Below are 12,910 nucleotides of genomic sequence, written 5' to 3' on the forward strand. Positions count from 1 at the left end.
TCCAATAATTTGTTCCTCATCCACTTCAACAATCATAACGGACATATCACTCTCCATCCTTCCACCACAGCAATCTCCATTACCGTTTCGAGCACCAATTCCAAGGAAGGATTTAATTGTCATAGAATTTACATGGTGAGGGATCGAAATGTATTTTCCAATCTTGAGGGACGAAAAATGTCCGCGTTTTAAAAGGTCAGGGACCTATTTGTCCTTTACCCAAATAATTTTAATTAGAAAATAATAGTTGATTATAATAAGTGAATCAATAAGGGAGTTCTCATATAGAAATCAAATCAAAAGTCCACACTTGGCCGGCTCCACCTCTATGAGTAGCCCTTTCTTCTTGTGTGTCCTAACAGAATAACAGATCTAACGTGTGGCCTACACGTTAGGCTAGCAACACCCCTGCTAGCTGGAGTTAGATGCATCTAAGTTAATGTCATAACCGCCGTTAACTACGGTTTTCTAATACGAGCCTCCCAAACCAATTCAAAACATATAATTTCAAATACAACAAATATTTTATCTTTCAAATTTATAAGATATCGAATCAAATCAAATCAGATAATACTTTCTCATCAGAAATCTTTTTCAATCATACTTTTTCAATCATAAGAGATTTCAAATATATTTCACAATTTTTAAAGTAAGTAAGTACCAACAAATACTTCAAAAACAGATATTCAAGTAAAATCAAACATTTTGGAATAATGCAAAACTTCATCAAAAATATATATAGTCTTATGTATAGTTCCGAAAATATAAATTTCATAAAAATGAATTGTTTAATTTTAATAAATTAATTATTCTAATCAATTTAAAATCGTTCAAAGCAAATATAATGAGTATAATTCAAAGATCATAATAGATATATGTCAAAATAATTATAAATGTAAAGCCTACTCAAAACGTGGTCCCAAGAGACCGAAGATACCAAACCCAGAGTGCCAAATTCAAGGTAAGGGGGATTGAAGTGGAATGGAACGAATGAACGTAGAATTTGGACTGGAGTAGCGACAAGATGGAGCTGGCGATAGTTCTCGATTGTTGAAACTATAATCCAAACGCGTCAATGGACCATTTCCTCTCAACCCGAAACTGCGGCTGCGGCAGCCGCAACCTCAGTTCCAACCCACTTTCTCAACAACCACAACGACTCGGACTTAAGGGAAACAAGTAGTGGCAGCACCGGTGGTGGTTCCGGCAACAACAGCGCCATACCCATTAACCAAAAACCTCGGCAGTGGCGACGGCAGAAGAACGGCGACCTCAATGTGACTTCCCGGCGGCCAGAGGTGCGGTGGCACTTGCGGCAGCGGCGAGCCACTCCAGCAACCCCCTGTGCAAGCTCTCTTCCTCCGGTAGCGACCCAGACGGCGACGACTCTCCACGGACGGCGATGGGTCTTAGCCGGCGGTGAGCTCGTCGCAGCAGCTCCCCCAACAGCCAGCCCTCCAGTACGACGACAACAACACAAAGGCTTCCCTCTCTCTCCTCGTGTTCGCCTCTTTCTCTCTCCTCCATCGTTTTTTATGACGGCGGCAACTGCCAGCAAGGTGTGGCGGGTTTGGCGGCTCAGTGGGGAGGGCAGCGGCAGGATACGTAGCAGCGGTTCTCTCTTCTCCCTCGCAGCGCAGCTCTCCCTCCATTCTTCTCTTCTTTGTTCATGTGATTTGTGTGTGTATTGTGAGTCTGTGTCCGTGTGTGAGTGAGGAAGGAGGGTTTGGGGAGGGTGACGGCTAGTGAGGGACTAAAGGTTGAGAGAGAGTGTTTTGTGTGTGATTAGGGTTAGGGAAAAAGAAAAAGAAGAGTGGCCCACAATTTTTTTTTTTGAGTTATTACATTTAGAATCAACCACTCAAATTTTGCCAAATCAACTATTATTTTCAAATCAGCAAAAAATAAAAATATACAAGTAATAGAAGTATATGGAAATTAGGCTGCAAAATTACCAATGATAATAATTAGAAATTAATAGTATCTAACCAAATTTGTAACCTACAAGAATCAATATCCTTATATTTATTATATTTTACCGTTATAAACATTACAATAAATTTATAACCCCAATCATTAATTTATTAATTTTTATAAATAACTCATTAAATATAATAAACATCCATATTACAAATGTCATAATCTATTAATCATAATAAATTTAACGTTACAAATATTCAAATTTCATACTATTTGAACTACTTATATAAGTCTCTTATCACTATTTCTTCAAATAACATCAAATTTAGCACAAGAAATTTATTTTCGCACTATACAACATCTCAAACTTACTCAATAGAGCATCATTCTTTGGACAATATCACCAAACAAATAGACAATTGGTTTATCAAAGTTCACGTGGTTCGTCTACGAGAAACATTAACACCCACAAATGAAGAAGAGTTTCTTTGCTTAGAAATGATTATATTAGATGAAAAGGTACAAAACAAACATATTTATTGTATTTTTAAATTGAACATTTCCCAACACTATTTTGAATTTGCAATACTTGAGACATTGTCCGATAGAGTGGGTCAAAAAAAAAATATTAACAGGTAATTTCACTTTATACTATTTCAATTATTCTTATTAAAAATAACTTATTTAATAAAAAAATTCTACACATTTTTGTTCTTTTTATTGTAGATGTCATTGGAAAACTACATGCATATCAAGAGATTAAAGAGAAAGAAAACCATACAAATTCAATACTCATCTTCAGAAGAAGAACATACATGCAAAGATGAAACAAACAACACAATAAAAAATGCATACAATTCAACAATTCATAAAGAACATGCCTCCACAAGAATCTACAACAGAAGAAGGACGACTAGCGCCACATAAGGAGACTAAATTCATCGACCAAAACAAATGCAAAAATCAAACCACCAAATAAAAATGTCACTTTGTACAACTCCAACATTCAAATCTTTTGTACTATAAATTAGTTTAAACAAAACACATTTTAAATTTAACTTTAATTTACACATATTTAATTTAATTTTACCAAATATAACAATTTTTAATATTTATTATATATTATCATTAATTTACCGTTGACGCATAGCAGATCTCATTCTAGTTTCATTTAATTAGTCTTTGAATGAGTTAAATGAGAAAAAGAGTTGGAGTGATGGCTTGTGAGAGTTCTTATACGACGCCTTGGAGTGAGAGTATCTATTCAATACAATTTGTTTTAAAAAAATAAATTATAATGGAAATAAATTATGTATGACAAAAATTAATTTTAATGTTTTTTTTTAATGCAAACTTTTTTACTTAGTAATTATCTGCTACTATATTTATTTATTTTTTTTTACAACAGACTAGAGTAAGACCCGCATAATGCGCGAAGAGGTAGATTATTTATATTATATAATATATTTTAATAAATATTATATTAAAAATATATTAGAGAACATATTATAAATAGATTTTGAATTTATTTATTTTTAAAAAGGACATAGGTTATTTATATTAGAGTTATATAAAACTGCATTTTCATTTTTTTTCATGTTTCATTTTGCATTAATTGCTACACTTTGTCTTTTTTTTTACGTTTTTTGTTTGTTTGTAAATAAAAATGTTATATTAAATTTAAGAAATATTTTACAATTAGTATGAGAGATTAAAAAATGAAGAATAGTAAGAGTTTTAATATGTATAAGTTGTAAAATTTAAATATTTGTAATTGAAATTTTTTATAATTATTATTATTATAGCACTTTTAATGTATATTTATTGCATTTAATTAGTACTTGATGTTTCAATTGAATAATAATAGATAAGAGTTTTTTGTTTTAATTTTTTTAAAACATTTTATTTTACTAAATAGTGATTGGTTTATTTTCATCTTTTGCCAAGTCATTAGAATTGCTGAATTGCTGATGTGGCATCATTAGCAAAGAAAAGATGGCTTAAACTCATTGTGGAGAGAGTTTGTATCAACTTTTATATATTATAAATAGATAGACTAGAATGAGACCCGCGCGACGGTAAATTAATGATAGTATATAATAAATATTAAAAATTATTATGTTTTGTAGAAATAAATTAAATATGTGTAAATTGAAGTTAAATTTAAAAGGTGTTTTATTTTAAATAATTTGTAGTACAAAAGATTTGGATGTTGGAGTTGTACAAAGTGACATTTTTATTTGGTGGTTTGATTTTTGCATTTGTTTTAGTTGATGGACTTAGTCATCTTATGTGTCGCTCGTCCTCCTTTTTTTGTTGGTTGTTAGAGTTGGTGCTTTCTTCTTTTTGTCGTAGGTTCTTGCGAAGATATGTTCTTTATGAATTGTTGAGTTTGATGCACTTTCTATTGTGTTATTTGGTTCCATCTTTATATGTATATTCTTCTTTCGAAGATGTGTGTTGAATTTGTATGGTTTTCTTTCTCCTTAATCTCTTGATGGTGTGGTGCTTCAATGTCATTATTTTTCTGAAATGTCATTAGATTTGAAGCAATTGTGCCCAATAAATTTTTTGCGTCGCCATCAAATAGTACAAAAATTGTTGTAACACTTTGATCTAAAACCTTTAATTGAATTCTGAACCTAAAATAAGTATTGGGCTAGCAACTAATAATTTGATAGATGAGATTATAAAAAGTATATAGAGTTACTTTATTGTTGGATATTGTGGTGTTTGATTACATGTGCCACAAATGTAGTTGTTTCTTTTTTTATATGCTTTCTTCTGACACTTTTTACATTTAACATAGTTCCATCCTAATTTGTCATCAATTTCGTTTATAGTTGCTAAAATTGTGAAGATCTTTTCCTATTCCAATATTCAATTTATGTTATCATTAGGTATATGATATTTGAGTAAGTGTGAATGGATGATGCATGTTGTGATTTTTTTTTCTGTCATACATGATCATCAGATTCTCATTGCATGGCCATTAGATCTTGGATAGTTATTCGATTTCTAATCGTTCTGCTTTGAAAGAATGATGTTCTATTGAGTAAGTTTGAGATGTGCAGTTCGGAAGTGTTTATTACCTTTAGTGAGTTATTTATAAAAATTAATAAATTAATTATTGCGGTTATAAATTTATTGTATTGTTTATAACGTTGAGTTGTTGATTTTAAAATTGTGCCAAATAATAATTATTCTAAAGTTGGCATGCAATTGACGTAGTCAGTGGCCTAAACTTATGGAGTTGTGGTCAATATGGGAGACTATGCCATTTGAGGTATAACTCATTGACAAAAATTAAAATGATTATAATAAACATAATTATAATAATAAAATATAATTTCCATTTTTTAAACTTTTAATTTATAAATTAATTGTTGCGCTTATAAATTTATTGTATTGTTTATAACGATAAGATATAATAAATATAAAAATATAAATTCAATATATTTGGAGATTACAAATTTATTGGATTCTATTTTTTAGTTTTTTATTTGTATATTTTATTTTTTTGCTGATTTGAAAATAATAGTTGATTTGGCAAGAATTGAGTGGTTGATTTTAAAGTTGTGTCAAGTAAGCAATATTGCTGATATAGCATTAGTAAGAGGAAAGAAATGTCTCAAAAGTAATGTAGTGCCTGCTTATGTATCTCCTTTTATATATTAAGAATAGATAGATAGATAGATGTGTAAGTATAAAGCTCTTGGCAATAGAATCATTAATGGTCCAAACTAATAGCTCAAGTAAGAAAGCTGCAATACGGTTTTTCAATGAAAAAACATTTTTTTACTACGTACACTTTTCTATCACAACTTCTGAACGACAGAAGAATCATGAGCACTACTACTCTACTAGTTAGATTGTAATTCCCTCTGAATTTTCGTCATTGTCAAGAAACTTCTAAGTTTTGGTATTTTGCACCCTTTTTCAATCAGTGATCAGCAGATTTCTCAAAAGTGGATTTAGACCTCATTGTATACTCTGCAACAAGTTGAGCAAAAGATGATGATCTATCCTCTAGCAATTTTGAAGGTGAATCATATTCCTCAATTAATCCTGCATCAAATTAATTTACAATGAAAAAATCAGAAAATGGGGGAATCAATAAGATACAATAGAGTTTAATTATGAATAATTGGTATTTGTTAGTTCTTACCTTGATGAAGAAGCAAGACCATATCACTGTCAAGACCAGAAGTGATTCTATGTGCAATGGTTATGACTGTTGAGTCGACGAAATGTAGCCTAAGAGTTTGTTGTATCAAATTGTCTGTAGCAGTATCAACTGATGCAGTCGCTTCATCGAGCACCAATACCTTGCTCTTCTTAAGCAACACCCTACCTAAGCACACCAATTGCCTCTGACCCATACTCCAATTTTCGCCATTCTCGCTAACTGCAGCAATAAGTTCAGGATAGAGGTGCTATTTCATCATGTTCATGAAAACTAGAATACTTACACGACGAGTCCAACTTTCCTTCTTTTTGTCTAACTTCATCACCAAGCTGACACTTGTCCAGGGCCTGTAAAAGAGAAATCAAATGTTTAATCTTGAATAGAACTCTGTTTGTGCATCTATTTAACAAATAAAAGTACAAAACTAACCCACCTCCCATATTTGTTCATCTGTGTACTCTTCTAGAGGATCAAGATTATTTCTGACTGTCCCTTCAAACATGGTTGGATCTTGAGGAATAATGCTTAGTCTAGACCTCAAATCATGAAGTCCTATCGAAGAGATGTTGATGCCGTCAATCATAACTTCTCCTGTGGTTGGTTCAACAATTCGGAAGAGTGTTTGTATGAGAGTTGATTTACGACTTCCTGTTCTCCCAACAATCCCAGTTTTCAGTCCTCCGTGAAATGTGCATGTGAGGCCACGCAACACAAGTGGAAGGTGCGGAGCATAACGAACCTTCATGGACAATGAATTGTTACAACTATGGCACAAACATTTTATAAAATAATAAAACTATTAACATAAATTTAGAACCTTGCATGGTGTCTTACAAAATATTATGATATATCTTTAACTACCTGCAAGTTATGTATATCAACCTCTCCATATGATGGCCAAGAAGGAGCTGGTCGATTTTCTTCGATAACAAGGGGAGGCTCACTAGGAATGGAAGTGTACTGAAGTATTCTTTCTACTGATATAATCTTGTTCTCCAAGTTACAAAGATTCCATATCACCCAAGCTTGTATCATGTTTAAATTAAGACCATACGTAACAGCTAAACCGGCAATGCCTTCAATCACAAAATTAGATGGAAAGAAAACAATTACATTTAATCCTTCATCACCTATGCAATTTGAATTTTTTTTTTAATTGATAATAAATAGAATATTTGAATCATATACCTGGATCTATGACTCCTTGAGGAATAGATATCAAGAATATTCAAGGAAAAGGCAAATGTGATAGAGGACAACATATCTAATCGGAAGCACAACCACTCCATAGCACCAGCAATATTAAACTTTGGCCGAGAGTAGCCATCGGTCAATTTCATATTTGTTTCCTGAAATCTAGACTGCTGATCAAAGCTTCTAATGGTTGATGTACCAGAAATTGTTTCAGCAAAGTGTTGAATGATTGGAGCTTTGCATACTCCAACTAAACGTGATAGTTCTCGAGCCGATGGTATATAGTATTGCTGCAGAATTACAGGTTAGTTAGGACCATATAAGATCACTTAATGGAGTCAAATCCTCTGCAAATTCAAATTTGGTAATATACACATCTTTATTATACCTGATACCATATGCTGGCTGCTATCATAGGTATAAAGACAATGAAAACTTGCCATGCAACTTGGGACATCACTGCTATAATTCCTACAAGCTGGATCATGGAGAAGGCGAACGAACCAATTTGATAAGGAATATCAGTATCTACTGCACTTTGGTCAGTAGAAGCCTGCATAGAACAGATAGCAGAACACTATTATATCCAAACTTTAAAAGCAATTCAGATACAAAAATCACATCTATCTTAAAAACTAAAAGAATGGAGTAGCAGTGTAGCACATACTCTGTTAAGGATTCGACCACTCGGAGTGGAATCAAAGAATGACATTGGGGAACGGAAGATGCAGAAATGCATTTTATTGAAAAGTATAGTAGCCGTCTTATAACCAGCCGTGGCAAGAAACATTGCTCTAGAAAGGATGCAAAATGCACTTCCAATGGCCAAAGCAACATAGACAGCCAAAAGAGTTGTTCCTTCAACAGGTGGCTCCACATCTTGTGAGACTGGAGTTGCCCAAGCCATCCAATAGTTGCTTCCAATTTGGAGAACTTGGAAGAGAATCTGAGACAACAATATGAAAGGAACGAGAGCTCCTCCATACGCCATCGTGATGTATCTCCAATAGACTGAAAGTCCAACTCTACCTTTCTCCCTTTCTTCTTCCTGAACAAGCTGCCCTTTTGGCTCATCTTTCTCATCTGTTTTACCATTTTGCTCGTATCCGTTTACCTCTTTTACTTTAATACTTCCATTAGCACTAGAAACACTTCCATCTTCCATGGTGCTTATTTCATCTGATGTTGTTCCTCCATCCAAAGACTCGAGTGTAGACAACGCTTTCTTGTGTGCACCAACAAGTTCCATGAAATCATTCCCACTGTTAAGCAAGTCATTATACTTTCCACATTGAGTAATCTTCCCATCTTTCATGACCTAACAACAAGGCATTATAACATGAGTGGTGGAATAAAATTCACTTTTGGATTACAAGAAAATAAAATTGTTAAGGAATACTCACCAAAATAAGATCAGCAGCTGGCAAGAACTCTACTTGATGAGTAACATATACTACTGTCTTTGAACTTAGTTGGCCAAGCAAGCTTCCTGCCATACACAAACAAAATAGAAAAACTCAGTTATTAAAATAGTAATGGATGATGTGCAATCATGTTGGAAGAACTAAATTATAGAAGAGTTGAGTTACCTTAAAGAGGTGAGATCCTGTATGAGCATCCACAGCACTAAAAGGATCATCAAACAAATATATATCAGCATCTTGGTAAAGGGCACGAGCAATTTGTATTCTTTGTTTCTGTCCTCCACTCAAATTGATACCGCGTTCTCCTATAACTGTCTGATCACCAAAGGACAAAACTTCTACATCCTTCTTCAAGCAACAAGATTCAAGTACCTTCTCATACCTTTCCCTATCCATCTCCTGTCCAAACAATATATTATCCTCTATCTTTCCGCTTTGTATCCATGGAGACTGAGCAACATAGGCCTTTGTTCCACACACCTTCAAGATACCTGATTTCTTTGGCACTTCTCCTAATATACAGGAAAGTAACGTAGACTTGCCTGATCCTACAGTACCACAAACAGCAACCCTCATGCCATGTAGAACTGTGAGATTTATGTTCTTCAATGTTGCATTCGGTGCAGATAAATCCCAAGAGAAATTTCCATCTACCACTTCAATTGCTTTATCAGAAGAACCGCGAGGAAGCCTCTCTACAACGTCGGACTGCAAGTCGTCAAGTCGAAGGAATGATGAGATCCTATCAACGGAAACCTTAGTTTGTGCTATCATTGAAATTGTATCTTGAAGATTATATATAGGCTCTTGAAGAATCCGGAAGGTAGCAAGTGCAGACAAGATCTTCCCTGATTCAAGTGGAATCCCCATAAGCATACAAGTTCCAAAAGTAGCCACAGATACAAATGTTGGAGCACCCCAGAACACAAATGTGGTCATGGCTGATGTATAAACAAATTTCTTTAACCAGCCCTTCTCGGTTTTCCTGAGTTCAGTTATCTTAGCCAGAAACTTCATTTCCCACCCTTGAAGTTTGAGAATCCTCATGTTCCTGAGAATCTCTGATGTTGCCTTCATTCTTATATCTTTTGAATCCATCAACTTATCCTGATATTTTTTCTTGCAATGATCCCAAGGGGACATTTGCCAACATTACAACAATGGTTGCAACAAATGCAGCAATTGAAGCAAGGCCAAGGCTTTTATACAAAATCAACAAGGCTAAAGAAATTTGCAGAGCTACCATCCACAAATCATGAATGTACCAACTGAAGACACCAATTCTATCAGCATCAACTGACATGAAGTTGATTACTTCCCCGGAAGTATGGCCTTGCTTTGATTGACATGAAAGTGTCAATGATTTATTATAGATCATGGTCACAAGTAGTGCTCGCATTCGAAGTCCAATTTGCTGCAACCTAAAGAACCAATGCCTCTGAGTCAAACACTCAACAAGCTTCGCCAAGAAAAATGTATAAACCAAAACATAGCCCTGATTCTCATATAGCCTTTGTCCATCAAGGTATTGAACAAAAGCAACAATGAGATAAGGACCAACATAAGAAGCCAAAGTGTTCAGCAATGCAAGAACTGCTGTGAAGAGAATCTCCTTCCATTCCGAGATTATCAACAACTTCACCAACTTAATTGTGGTCAAATTGTTAACTGCACCACAATCTGCCTCCACCTTTTCTCTGAATTTCGGAAAGGCTCGAACCACACTATCGCTGCTATCTAGTTGTGGCACATCCTCAAGGTCCAAGGTCTTCTTATTGCCAACAGCAATAAGAGGACCAACCCAAGAGAATGTAAGAATGCTGAAATTCCAGCATTTGAATAAGGGGTAACAGTTTCAGCCCCTTTCTTATTATCACTAACATGGGCATCACCATTCAATAGAGTCTCCTCAAGAGTGCTAAATTCACACTCATTCCTCACAAAACACACAAAGTAACAGAAGAATAAACCCACACAAGCTGAAACTACTTCAGAAACTAAGTACTGAGCAGGTAAAGCCACATGTTTTTCATACACAAGAACAATGTCTACTACAAAACAATAACAAAAAACAAACAGGTAGAAGACACACCAAGTTCTAAAGAGTAATGGAAATCTTCTATCACCTGAACTGAAGAAGAAGAAGAAACCTTTTTGTAAGCAAACACCAACAACACCCCAAGCCAGAGCTTTGAGTGCCAAATCCAAAAGAGTCACGAGCTCTTCTTCTGACCAACCACTTCTATACCAATAGAAGTAATTAAAGAGACATACGATAAGGTTAAATGCTGAAGCAAAAACAGAACAAAACAGAGCCTTCTTATTATAATTCGTCTTATTAGACTCATATCCAGTAGCAGAAGCTCCCACTCTGACTTTCTTCCAAATCCACAACACCAAAATCACCACCACCAATAAGAGGTGGAGGAAGCTCGAGAAAGCATGAAGAAAGAGTGGTTGGAGGAGAAAAGAAACGGTGGCAGAGTTCACAGAAAACATAGTGTAGTTACTTATTACGTGTACGAAAAAAGGAATAGAATTAAAACAGGAAAAAAGAAAGGTGCTTCTTTGATTGAAGTTCTGTGAAGCTCTGCCAAAAGGGTGTCAGAAAGTAGCAAAATTTTCTGAGTTTTTGAGAAAATAAGATTTTGTTTGAGGCTATAAATAAAGCAGCTATCATATAGTGTGAAGTCAAAGAATGAAGAGAGAGAGAGTCAAAGGAGTGAAAAGAAGGGTTCCTTGGAAAAAGGGAAAACGTGGTGGCCAAGGAAGAACGAAGGAATCAAGGAAGGAGATTCGAACTGAGTCAGAAAAGGAAAAACAGTGGTGGCTAATTTTCCCAGGAAAAAAAGAGAGAGAAAGAAAAAAAAAAACAGTTTCAGAAAGTGACAGAAAAGAGATGCAAACAGAGAGAGTGTGTTTTGGTGGCGCCGATGGAAACATATAAAACTAATGAATGCTACATTAATTAGATTATGAGAACTAAGAAGTTGTGAAGAAATCAAATTCTCAGAATCCCACCATTAAAATATTATTAAATGATGTTGAAATCTGAATCGGAAAAATTGGCCATATTAGCCCTATTATTAATTAAGGATTTATTTATCTTATGTGGTAAAGACTAAAGACAAATGTTAATAATTTAATATTATATTATAAATTAAAAAATTATTGCAAATATAAAAATTTAAAATTTTAATGTATTTATTTTATATTTATTAAAAATTTAATTTTTTATTAATAATAATCTTATAGTGTATTTTAAAGATATATATGTTGGCTAAATTTTTTAATTAATTAAAATAAGACACTCAATTAAATTATTACTAATAAAAATGCAAAGTAGATAAACTTGCTTTAATAAAACTGAATTGGATTTTTTTTCATATGTGTTATTATTATTATTATTATTATTATTATTATTATTATATGAGTGTCATTATTTTGAAGTAGTAATAATTCTCTCTTTAAGAAATAATGTATAAATGTATGATTGACAGATTGAGTGTTAATATAAAAGTTTTAACTTATATTTAAATTAAATCCAAATATTATATATATAATATTGATAAGCCTTTAATTTTTTTTTACACTTAATATGATTGTTTATCACTATAACAATATAGATTATTTTTTAGGGTTATAATGTGTAAAAGAAAATTAAAATTTGTCAAAAAAATAAATTTTGACACTATTTTAACTATGAAAATATGTTAATAAAAATTTTGTCAAAAATAGTATTTTTAACATATAAGCGATTGTGAAAAAAAAATTAAATCTTATTTTGATAAATATTAGCTGTCAAAAATAATTTGTTAGAAAAATTTGATAACATATTTTCTGTGATATTTATTAATTGTCAAAAATACTATTTATTTTGACACTTATTGACTATAAAATATTCTCAACAAAAAATTTTAACAAAGAATGAGATGTGATCTTGAAACTAAAGAATAAATTGAGATTTTGAAGATAAAGAAAGAGTAGTATAATCCTAAACTGAGAGCAGTGTGATGTCAAAATTAACAGAGCCCAAAGAAGAAGAAAAATAGTGGAGTAAATTGAAAACAAATGAGTGTCAAAATTGAGGAGTAATTTTCTACGGTCAAATTTTTTGTCAAAAAAATATAGAAAATTTGACATTTGTGATATTTGTCAAAAATATATATTAATTTTGATATTT

General features: G+C 33.0%; 2 pseudogenes; both read right to left on the bottom strand.

Moving 5' to 3' along the window:
• Window positions 1-5,547: 5,547 nt before the first annotated feature.
• Window positions 5,548-12,910, bottom strand: part of LOC107496159 (ABC transporter C family member 3-like) — a 14,574-nt pseudogene continuing 7,211 nt past the window's right edge.
• On the bottom strand, window positions 8,472-11,572 carry LOC127740501 (ABC transporter C family member 3-like; annotated as a pseudogene).

The sequence above is a fragment of the Arachis duranensis genome, chromosome 7 (genome assembly GCF_000817695.3).
Source record: "Arachis duranensis cultivar V14167 chromosome 7, aradu.V14167.gnm2.J7QH, whole genome shotgun sequence".
Taxonomy (NCBI): domain Eukaryota; kingdom Viridiplantae; phylum Streptophyta; class Magnoliopsida; order Fabales; family Fabaceae; genus Arachis; species Arachis duranensis.